Source organism: Pseudophryne corroboree, chromosome 12 (genome assembly GCF_028390025.1).
Source record: "Pseudophryne corroboree isolate aPseCor3 chromosome 12, aPseCor3.hap2, whole genome shotgun sequence".
Taxonomy (NCBI): domain Eukaryota; kingdom Metazoa; phylum Chordata; class Amphibia; order Anura; family Myobatrachidae; genus Pseudophryne; species Pseudophryne corroboree.
Window position 1 is genome coordinate 70,115,121 of NC_086455.1, and position 12,065 is coordinate 70,127,185.

Genomic DNA, 12,065 nt, shown 5'->3' on the forward strand with positions numbered 1-12,065 from the left:
CAGTTGCCGTAAGAGGTTTTCAGCTGTGTGCGTATTCTGGAAACCGGTGATACAAAGCGTAGCCTGCCTAGGAAAGAGTTGGCGTTTGCGAGATGCTGCTACTGGTGCCGCCGCTGCTGTTCTTGCGGCGGGAGTCCATACATCTACCCAGTGGGCTGTCACAGTCATATAGTCCTGACCCTGCCCTGCTCCACTTGTCCACATGTCCGTGGTTAAGTGGACATTGGGTACAACTGCATTTTTTAGGACACTGGTGAGTCTTTTTCTGACGTCCGTGTACATTCTCGGTATCGCCTGCCTAGAGAAGTGGAACCTAGATGGTATTTGGTAACGGGGGCACACTACCTTAAGAAATTGTCTAGTTCCCTGTGAACTAACGGCGGATAACGGACGCACGTCTAACACCAACATAGTTGTCAAGGCCTCAGTTATCCGCTTTGCAACAGGATGACTGCTGTGATATTTCATCTTCCTCGCAAAGGACTGTTGGACAGTCAATTGCTTGGTGGAAGTAGTAAAAGTGGGCTTACGACTTCCCCTCTGGGATGACCATCGACTCCCAGCAGCAACAACAGCAGCGCCAGCAGCAGTAGGCGTTACACGCAAGGATGCATCGGAGGAATCCCAGGCAGGAGAGGACTCGTCAGAATTGCCAGTGACATGGCCTGCAGGACTATTGGCATTCCTGGGGAAGGAGGAAATTGACACTGAGGGAGTTGGTGGGGTGGTTTGCGTGAGCTTGGTTACAAGAGGAAGGGATTTACTGGTCAGTGGACTGCTTCCGCTGTCGCCCAAAGTTTTTGAACTTGTCACTGACTTATTATGAATGCGCTGCAGGTGACGTATAAGGGAGGATGTTCCGAGGTGGTTAACGCCCTTACCCCTACTTATTACAGCTTGACAAAGGCAACACACGGCTTGACAAATGTTGTCCGCATTTCTGGTGAAATACTTCCACACCGAAGAGCTGATTTTTTTGGTATTTTCACCAGGCATGTCAACAGCCCTATTCCTCCCACGGACAACAGGTGTCTCCCCGGGTGCCTGACTTAAACAAACCACCTCACCATCAGAATCCTCCTTGTCAATTTCCTCCCCAGCGCCAGCAACACCCATATCCTCCTCATCCTGGTGTACTTCAACACTGACATCTTCAATCTGACTATCAGGAACTGGACTGCGGGTGCTCCTTCCAGCACTTGCAGGGGGCGTGCAAATGATGGAAGGCGCATGCTCTTCACGTCCAGTGTTGGGAAGGTCAGGCATCGCAACCGACACAATTGGACTCTCCTTGTGGATTTGGGATTTCGAAGAACGCACAGTTCTTTGCGGTGCTTTTGCCAGCTTGAGTCTTTTCATTTTTCTAGCGAGAGGGTGAGTGCTTCCATCCTCATGTGAAGCTGAACCACTAGCCATGAACATAGGCCAGGGCCTCAGCCGTTCCTTGCCACTCCGTGTGGTAAATGGCATATTGGCAAGTTTACGCTTCTCCTCCGACAATTTTATTTTAGATTTTGGAGTCCTTTTTTTACAGATATTTGGTGTTTTGGATTTTACATGCTCTGTACTATGACATTGGGCATCGGCCTTGGCAGACGACGTTGCTGGCATTTCATCGTCTCGGCCATGACTAGTGGCAGCAGCTTCAGCACGAGGTGGAAGTGGATCTTGATCTTTCCCTAATTTTGGAACCTCAACATTTTTGTTCTCCATATTTTAATAGGCACAACTAAAAGGCACCTCAGGTAAACAATGGAGATGGATGGATACTAGTATACTTATGGATGGACCAGCGACTGCCGACACAGAGGTAGCTACAGCCGTGGACTACCGTACTGTGTCTGCTGCTAATATAGACTGGATGATAATGAGATGAAATCAATATATATATATATATATATATAATATCACTAGTACTGCAGCCGGACAGGTATATATATTTATTATGTAATGACTGATGACGGACCTGCTGGACACTGTCAGCTCAGCAGCACCGCAGACTGCTACAGTAAGCTACTATAGTAGTATGTATCAAGAAGAAAGAGAAAAAAAAAACCACGGGTAGGTGGTATACAATTATGGATGGACCAGCGACTGCCGACACAGAGGTAGCTACAGCCGTGGACTACCGTACTGTGTCTGCTGCTAATATAGACTGGATGATAATGAGATGAAATCAATATATATATATATATATAATATCACTAGTACTGCAGCCGGACAGGTATATATATTTATTATGTAATGACTGATGACGGACCTGCTGGACACTGTCAGCTCAGCAGCACCGCAGACTGCTACAGTAAGCTACTATAGTAGTATGTATCAAGAAGAAAGAGAAAAAAAAACCACGGGTAGGTGGTATACAATTATGGATGGACCAGCGACTGCCGACACAGAGGTAGCTACAGCCGTGGACTACCGTACTGTGTCTGCTGCTAATATAGACTGGATGATAATGAGATGAAATCAATATATATATATATATATAATATCACTAGTACTGCAGCCGGACAGGTATATATATTTATTATGTAATGACTGATGACGGACCTGCTGGACACTGTCAGCTCAGCAGCACCGCAGACTGCTACAGTAAGCTACTATAGTAGTATGTATCAAGAAGAAAGAGAAAAATAAAAACCACGGGTAGGTGGTATACAATTATGGATGGACCAGCGACTGCCGACACAGAGGTAGCCACAGCCGTGGACTACCGTACTGTGTCTGCTGCTAATATAGACTGGATGATAATGAGATGAAATCAATATATATATATATATATATAATATCACTAGTACTGCAGCCGGACAGGTATATATATTTATTATGTAATGACTGATGACGGACCTGCTGGACACTGTCAGCTCAGCAGCACCGCAGACTGCTACAGTAAGCTACTATAGTAGTATGTATCAAGAAGAAAGAAAAGAAAAAAAAACACGGGTAGGTGCGGTATACATATACAATTATATATATATTATATACAATTTTATATATATATATATATATATATATATATATATATATATTAAACTGGTGGTGATTAATTAAACTGGTGGTCAGGTCACTGGTCACACTATCAGCAACTTGCAAGTAGTACTCCTAAGCAGACAATCACAATATATATTATACTGGTGGTCAGTATGGTCACAATGGCAGTGTGGCACTCTGGCAGCAGAGTGCCAGCAAAAGTGTGCACTGTACGTTAAAATATGTACTCCTGCTCTCAGACTCTAACTGCTCCCCACTGTCAGTGTCTCCCCCACAAGTCAGATATACAGTCACACTATCTATCACTTCAGCAAGTAGTAGTACTCCTCCTAATGCTCCCCAAAATTACTAAAGTAAATAATACTGTGTCTCTCTCTACTCTAGTCTCACTCTCTATAAACGGAGAGGACGCCAGCCACGTCCTCTCCCTATCAATCTCAATGCACGGCGGCGACGCGCGGCTCCTTATATAGAATCCGAGTCTCGCGATAGAATCCGAGCCTCGCGAGAATCTGACAGCGGGATGATGACGTTCGGGCGCGCTCGGGTTAACCGAGCAAGGCAAGAAGATCCGAGTCGCTCGGCCCCGTGTAAAAAAAAATGAAGTTCGGGCGGGTTTGGATTCCGAGGAACCGAACCCGCTCATCTCTACTGTATATGAGCCAGCTGTGACTCAGGGATGCATAGAAAGTTGCATTCACTGTATCATTTAAAGTCTAATTAGCTACAAATTGTGACAAAAAAGTGAAATGAAGTACAAACATTTTTTCTTTTCGCCTTAAAAAGTCAAATGGCATTCTCTCCCTGCAACAGTCTAAATGGAAATATCAGACAAGAAATGGGAATACACTGGCTTGATGCCCCCCCCCCCCTTCTCTCCCAATCTCCTTGTGGAAGTGCAGGGAGGGTTCCAGTTGCACTACAAGCAGCATAAAGGGCAGAATAGAACTGCTGCACATGCCCAGTGGCAGCAGATTTTTAAAGTGTGTGTGTGGTCATCACACCAGAGAGAGAGAATCTGTTAAATGGCTTACCATGATCACTGGACTTGCATATGTGTGATGTATTGTGTTACATAAATTGTACTTTGGGCCTGATTCATGTGTGTAAGTAAAGCAAAAAAGCAAGCAACTGGGCAAAACCATGCTGCACTGTAGCTGGGACAGATGTAACATGTGCAGAGAGATTTTAGTTTTGAGTGGGGTGTGTTCAAACTGAAATGTAAATTACAGTGTCAAAATAAAGTTGTCTTACATTTGTGGGCCACGGGCAAAAGCAGCCAGTATTTACCCTGCACAGAAAAAATATAACACACACAAATTTAAATCTCTCTGCACGTTACATCTTCCCCACCTGCAGTGCAACATTGTTTTGCCCATTACTTGATCGCTGCATTTTTCCTGTGAGGGGCGTAAAGATGCAAATAGACTGACCATTACCCCTGCGCCCTCATGGCAAACCCGAGGCCACATTTTTTTGTAAGTGAATAAATACTTTGGCGCTCCCAAGTACTTTTGCGTGTGCCTGAAAAAAATTAAGTGAGTGTGGTCTCATGGGAAAAGCCCAGTTGTAGTGCCCCTCACACATTATGCCAACCGTAGTAGTGCCCCTTACACATTATGCCAGTCCACCGTAGGGCCTCTTACCCATTATGCCCACTGTAGTAGTGCCCCATACGCATTATGCCCACAGTTTTAGTGCTACATACACATTATGCCCACTGTAGTAGTGACCCATACACGTTATGCACACTGTTGTAGTGCCCCTTACACATTCATTTATGGCTAGTTATTACCTGAGTAATGCCTGCCTGCCCGGAGACTCAAAGAGCAGGTAGTGGTGTTGGCGCCATCACGCTGTGCCGGGCACTACAGTACCGTGAATAATCTCAAAATAAACTATCACTCCCAGCAGCCCTTGCGGTCCAGCAGCAAAGGCTTCTGGGAGTGGTAGTTTATTTTGCATGTACAGTACTGTAAAGAATCTCAAAATTACGGTAACTGCCACTCCCAGCAGCCCTTGCTGTCCGACAGCAAGGGCTTATGGGAGTTGTAGTTTATTTTACGTTTCTTCACAGTACTGTAGGGGTGCGCTAACGGACATGGCGCAGAGGAGCCAACCCCCCTGCCTGACTTGCGAGTGTCCCGGGGGGTATATAAGGTAGGAACAGTTTTATGCATGTTGCTTGCGCAGCTGAGCCAGGGCACCTTCCTCTATGCTGCACCCTACTCAGCTGCATACCCAGCATATGCGTAAAAACAGCCCTGTCCGTGCCAACTTGCTTCTCCACTCCGGACATCTCCCGGAGAGGCAATATTCAATGTAGGTAAGTATGCCTAGCAGGGCCTAGAGACATACATGGTGCATGAGGGTATCCGTTCACATGGTCGACCATGTTATGGTCGACAGTCATTAGGTCGACCACTATTGGTCGACATGGACACATGGTCGACACATGAAAGGTCGGCACATGAAAAGGTCGACATGAGTTTTTTAACTTTTTTTTCTTTTGGGGAACTTTTCCATACTTTACGATCCACATGGACTATGATTGGAACGTTAAAGTGTGCCGAGCGAAGCGGTAGCGGAGCGAAGGCACCATGCCCGAAGCATGGCGAGCGAAGCGAGCCATGCGAGGGGACGCGGTGCACTAATTGGGGTTCCCAGTCACTTTACGCAAAAAACGACACCAAAAAAAGTAAAAAAACTCATGTCGACCTTTTCATATGTCGACCTTTCATGTGTCGACCATGTGTCCATGTCGACCATGTCAATGTCGACCAATAGTGGTCGACCTAATGACTGTCGACCATAACATGGTCGACCATTCATACCGGAACCGTGCATGAGTACTGAGGGGTGTGTGCACAAATCTGTTAGGCGTGGCCACATCCCCTTTGAAAAAAATAGTAAAATACCTTGTACAGCACTGAGCGCTGCAAAGCCCTCAGCAGCTGCCCCCCCCCCCCCCCCCACCACCACCACCCACGACCACTCCTACAGGCACGGGTCCAGAGAGTAGCGACCCCCCCTCTTGGCACTCTTGTAACCACAGCGCTAGAACAATCTAATTTTTTCTATGTCGTGCTCTGTGATGGGTTTGAGGAAGGACAGGGAATCCTGGGTGGATCAAGAATCACAGGTGGAATTCCAGACAGAACATATAAGGCCAAATTCCACCAAAGAGACGTGCAAAATTCTACAGTGAGACGTGTTATGAGGCAAATATGTTAAATAAAAACAAATATTTCCAATATGGCTACATGGTTACCTCAAATTTGTAGAAAAAAGGAAAAAAGTATTATTATTAAAGAGTATACTGGAAACTGTATTGAGTACTGCAATAGGTATATATCTGAAACCACCATTGGTGCTGTCTTTGCATCCAGATCCTATTGGTTTTCCTTCTCAGAGATGCGAAATAAGACTCTGCTGGCAATGTGTTTAATGAAAACCTGCTGCAACATTAGAAAGGTATTACTACCACCTGCTTCCCATTAACACAGAAACAGCTGACCAACAAAAGTTTATGAAGCACAACGGAGACTCCTGAAACTGCGTTACCTGCTGTTATATTTCCCCACAGACGCGGTTTGTGGAGTGTACAGGATTGGAAACGGTTGTGCGGGCAGAGGGGCCTGTATTTACAGACAGAGTTCTGAGGTGTTATCAGTGGTAGAATTAGACTGTTATAAAGTGACAGGCAGACATTGCTTCTATTTTACGATCTTGAAATGTCCATCATATTATTGGATTGGGAATGTCATTGTCGTTTAACTTTATAGACGTGTCGTACATTCCAGTATTACAACAAATAAAAATGTCAAAGGCGTTCTGTACAGGAGTTTTATTTGTCAGGTGTCACTTTCAGACTTATTTGCATAGCACGACAATAGTGACCCAAATCTTTGTATGCAAATACCTCATAATAATACCTTCCTAATGGGAGTGAAAATGTCTCAGAAAGCAACAAAGTATTAAAATGAATGAAATACTAGATAAGTACATGTTCATGAAGTAACAACGCCTTAAGAGCACAGCATCATGTTCACTGTCAAACAGGTTGCTCTTAGCTATAAGGAGGGTGGTGTAACCGAAGCCGTCGAATAGAGCTGAGTGCCCTGAGGGCAGCAGCTGCATCTGGCTAGCAAGGTGTCATGCTGACCTGTGGCTATGCAATCTAAATGGGTGCATCCTTACGATGGTGTGCGCTTAGGGGAAAGGGGGGGGGGGGGCAGGGGGGGGGGCAGTGGCTGCATAGGGCGTGCTGCTGCCTAGTTACCGGACTGCTCAACAACACTCCCAGATATCAGGGATCCCTCTACAAGGCTTTTTATCATTCATGGAACTCCATACTTCCCTACTCTCCCGGAGGCTCCTGAAAATCGGGCGGCGCTCCTGCCCCCCAGAAAGTTAGGCAAGCATCCCGGTGCCAGCCATAGCCCTAGTGAAAGTGGACGGTCTAGGGAGACCGATGTTGCAATTTTGTTGCGTCATCGTAGTCAAGCACCCTGCTTTGCAATGCCAGCAATATGAGCATTGCATGTCGAGGTGCATGGCCGCGATGACACAATTGCATCTCCACGTCCATGCACCACTTCCCGTTCAGAGCCCCGCTGCTTTCCCCATGGTCCTGCCCCCTGTTATTATTATTATTATTATCCTTTATTTATATGGCACCACAAGGGATCCGCAGCGCCCATTACACAGTGCATAATCAAATGAGAAAACAGGAAAACAGCACTTACAGTACAAGACAATATAGGACAGGTATAGAAAACCCGGGGTTAGGTGCCATCAAAGGGAGTATGGAGTATAAGACAGTGTAAGTAAGAAAAGGAAAGGCCCATGAGGAAAGAAGTCCCTGCTCTTGCGAACTTACAATCTACAAGTTCTGCTGACTTGGTTGCTCCTCCCTGGAGGGCGCAGCCTGAAAGTCGGCAAGCCTGTGGTACTCACATCAGGCTTCTTTGTAATCACATCAAGGGGCCTATTTCTAAAATAATATTTGCAGGTTACAGGGACATAGCCAGAACTTTGTGGGCCCCATAGCAGTATTCTGAAGGAGCCCCTCCCCAGTGCTTCTAAAGAGACACCTCTCTCCACAGTGGTTGTTCATTTTATGCCTACAGTGCTGCCCTACAGGGGTGTATCTACCCCTTGGCCAGGATGGCACTCGCCAAGGGCGCCAGCTGAATGGAGGCCCTGCCGAGGGTGTCACCCATGGCCAGGGGGTAGAATAAGAGCCAGATTAAGGGGGAGGCACAGTGGCCCGCCTGTTAACCTGGGCTTCTCTCATGGAGCCCACAGAAAAAGCACTGCACACTGCTGCACTATATCACATAGGAGCAGCAGCAGAGTTAGGCCATCAGCTCAGTGGTGGATCCAGTGAGGGGGATTCAAACGTACTGACACAGGCACTAATGTACTTAGTTGGTGCCGGGCACCAATTGAAATATATGATGCGCTACCTCTGCCTCTCTTCCCCGCGTCCCCGGCTCAGCTTCTCTTCTTGCACTCAATTCTGTCAGCACGGAGCATCGGGGGCAGTGGATTGGTGCCAGACCACAAGTCGCAGCTCGCGCAGAGCCTCTGAGAGACAGCAGCAATTCCTGATTGGCCGGTTGGAGAGCTGCGATTGACTCGCATTCTGCGCCATATTCAAAATGCTGCAGCTGTCTCTTCCTGAGCCCAGTGCTGTCTGTGTTGTCCCTGCTAATGCGCCTCATCATCCCCTGGGTCGGGAACTGCACTACCAGCAGAAGATCCTCCTCAAACACCGCCCGCTGATCTGTATGCATGTCAGACTGCGGTGCAGGATCTTAGGACCTCTCCAGGTATGGATGGAGCTTCAGGAGAGCTGTGTGTAGATGCTGGATTTGGAAGAGTGAGGAGCAGAGCCAGTGCGCAATTGCCTCCAGGGTGAGTGTTATTGTTGCTGACACTGGGACCTGTGTGCGATACACCCAGGCTTATATTTACTGACACATTGGGGGGAATTCAAATGTTTGAAAAGTGAGTTGGATGTCTCTTTTTTTCCTTTCTATTAGATAGGAGAAAACAGCCACCTGACTTTTCAAACAATTGAATACCCCCATTATGTAATAACTACTGTATATGTCAGTAAGTGGATGTCTGAGAAACTGCCCATGTAAGTACCAGCAGTGGCGGATCCAGGTGTGTGTGCGTGGGGGGGGGGGGGGGGGGGGCAATAAGGGTGATTGCACTCTATAACACACAGTCCTAGCCCCAACCACTAGCTATTCTTTCTGAGCATGAGAATTGGGAGATCAAAGGTGAGACTGATACATCCTGACCTGGCTGGGATTAGGATCAAATGGTACGCATGCTTCAGCTGCCAGGTAGGACCACCCAGTGTGGTCATAATGTTTAAGGGGCACTACTACTATGGGCACAATGTATAAGAGGTACAACTACTGTGTGACATAATGTGTACGGGGTGCTATTGCGTGGCATGATGTATATAAGGCAAACTACTGTGTAGTGTAACATGAATAAGGCTCTAGTGTGTGGCGTAATGTGTATAATGGGTACTATTGTGTGGCATAATGTGAATAAGGGACACTGCTATGCGGTGTAATGTGAGTAAAGGGCACTACTTTGTGGCGTAATTTGAATTGGGGATACTATTGTGTGGTAATGCCCCTTCCCCATAAGGCCACACCCCTTTTATGTGGGCATGCCACTTCTAATATGGAGGGGGGGCACCAGTCCCTTCCTTTGCCAGGGGCGCTCAGACCCCTAGATACACCCCTGCTGCCTTAGTTCTGTAATAGTGGCCTAATTCATTTTATACCCCATAGATGTACCCTAGCACACTTTATACCACACAGTGCTACTAGTTCATATTATGTCGCATATTATGGCTGTTCACAATTTGCCACATGTACATGTTATGCCACATGGTGTCTCCAGTACACATCATGCTACACAGGGGGCGGAACCAACAGGCTCCTACCTGAAGGTGATACAGGTTGAGTATCCCTTAACCAAAATGCTTGGGACCTGAGGTATTTTGGATATAAGATTTTTCTGTATTTTGGAATAATTGCATACCATAATGAGATATCATGGTGATGGGACCTAAATCTAAGCTCAGAATGCATTTATGTTACATATACACCTTATACACACAGCCTGAAGGTCATTTTAGCCAATATTTTTTATAACTTTGTGCATTAAACAAAGTGTGTTTACATTCACACAATTCATTTATGTTTCATATACACCTTATACACAGCCTGAAGGTCATTTAATACAATATTTTTAATAACTTTGTGTATTAAACAAAATTTGTGTACATTGAGCCATCAGAAAACAAAGGTTTCACTATCTCAGTCTCACTCGAAAAAAGTCCATATTTCGGAATATTCCGTATTTCAGAATATTTGGATATGGGATACTCAACCTGTACTTCCTAATGCAGGACATTCCATTTTCAGTGGAGCTATTCTTAATTTAGGCAAACTGTCCCTTTCCCAGAGCCGTGACTATACTTTTTGGTGCACTGTGCCAAAAAGAGAATGTGCGCGATGGATCATATCAGTGTGGGGTTTATCTGAAAGGGGGAGACAGAGTTTGCCACTTATGAGTCCCCTTTTCAAGCCTGGACAATGGGCCTCTCCCAGTTTCTTAGCAGGGAATTTTGGGAACTTGGAAGACAACTATACGAGCTAGGTTAGGGGTACCCTGAGTCTCTGAGCCCATCATGCACCCACACTCTAGCTACACCAATGGCAGGATATCTCCCCAAAACACCCATATATATCTGCTGTGGTCCCCCATTTTCAATTGAAAAAGCAGCTCCCAAAGGTTTTTATGTGGGCTGCTTTATTGGGAATTTACCAATTACAAATGTATAATCTGGCCCACTGCCATTGTAACCAAGAGGCAGTGGCGGAAGTGCTGCTGCCTAAGGGCGCAGTTGCAATCACCCCGCCGCTGGCCGCTGCTTGCACTGTGCTGGCTGCCTGGGCCTCCGGTGGCCGCTTCCTGATACTCTAATTTAAGTGGCGCAGCCTTGCAGAAAATGTTGCAATCGCGGGCCACATCCCTGTTTTCACTGCTGTGGGGGGCATGCAGAGTGCTCTGTGACCTGCTGGCATGCCACGTGGGACAGTTGGGAGGTATGCTTCCTCCAGCTTGACTCAGGACAGAGACCTGGTGCCTGGTGAGTGACAATACACATACACACACACACTCTCTCTCTCTCTATATATATATATATATATATATATAGAGAGAGAGAGAAAGGGGCTCTAACTGGCACAATGTGTATAAGAGGCTCTACCTAGCGCAATGTGCATAACAGGGCTCTACCTGGTGTAACGCGTGTAAGGGGCTCTACCTGTCATAATGTGTATAAGGGGCTCTGTTCTACTGTGGTGTAATGCATGTAAGGGGTTCTAACATGGCATAATGTGTATAAGGGGTACTACTGTGTGGTGTAATGTGACTGACAGACATAACTGTGTGGTGTAATATGACTGATGGACACTACTGTACAGTGTAATGTACAGTAAATTGGTACTATTCTGTGAATACTCCCCTATATATATTTGTGGCGTGCCTCTGGCGTGCACTGTCCCTGTTTTCAGTGGGGAGGAGCACCAAAGGAAACATTCGTCCTAGCACCACAAGGTCTAGAACCGGCCCTGCCTAAGTGCCTATAGGGTATCACTCCTTGGCACTCTCAGCAGACCGCAAATGCTCAGTAGTGCAGCCACCCCCAGAAACTGAAAGCAAAGTGGTCACTAATGCTGATTTGAACGAGTTTTAAAATTGCAACAGGAACCAATGCTGAATCAGGCTGGTGTAGCAATGATTCCATTTGCCATTTAAAAACTATCCTTGAAAGCCACTGATGATCGGCAGCTGTGACAAACCGCCCATTAGTATATATACCCCATGGGCTCAAAAACAGGCAAAAATAAAAATGTGACTCATTTTTTTTCTTACAGAGGCAATGTGCAAGCAAATAGATGCAAATGGTCAGTATTTACTCCTCCAGATGTGAACCTGCAGCCGGAAGGTTATCTGGTTAATGTTTA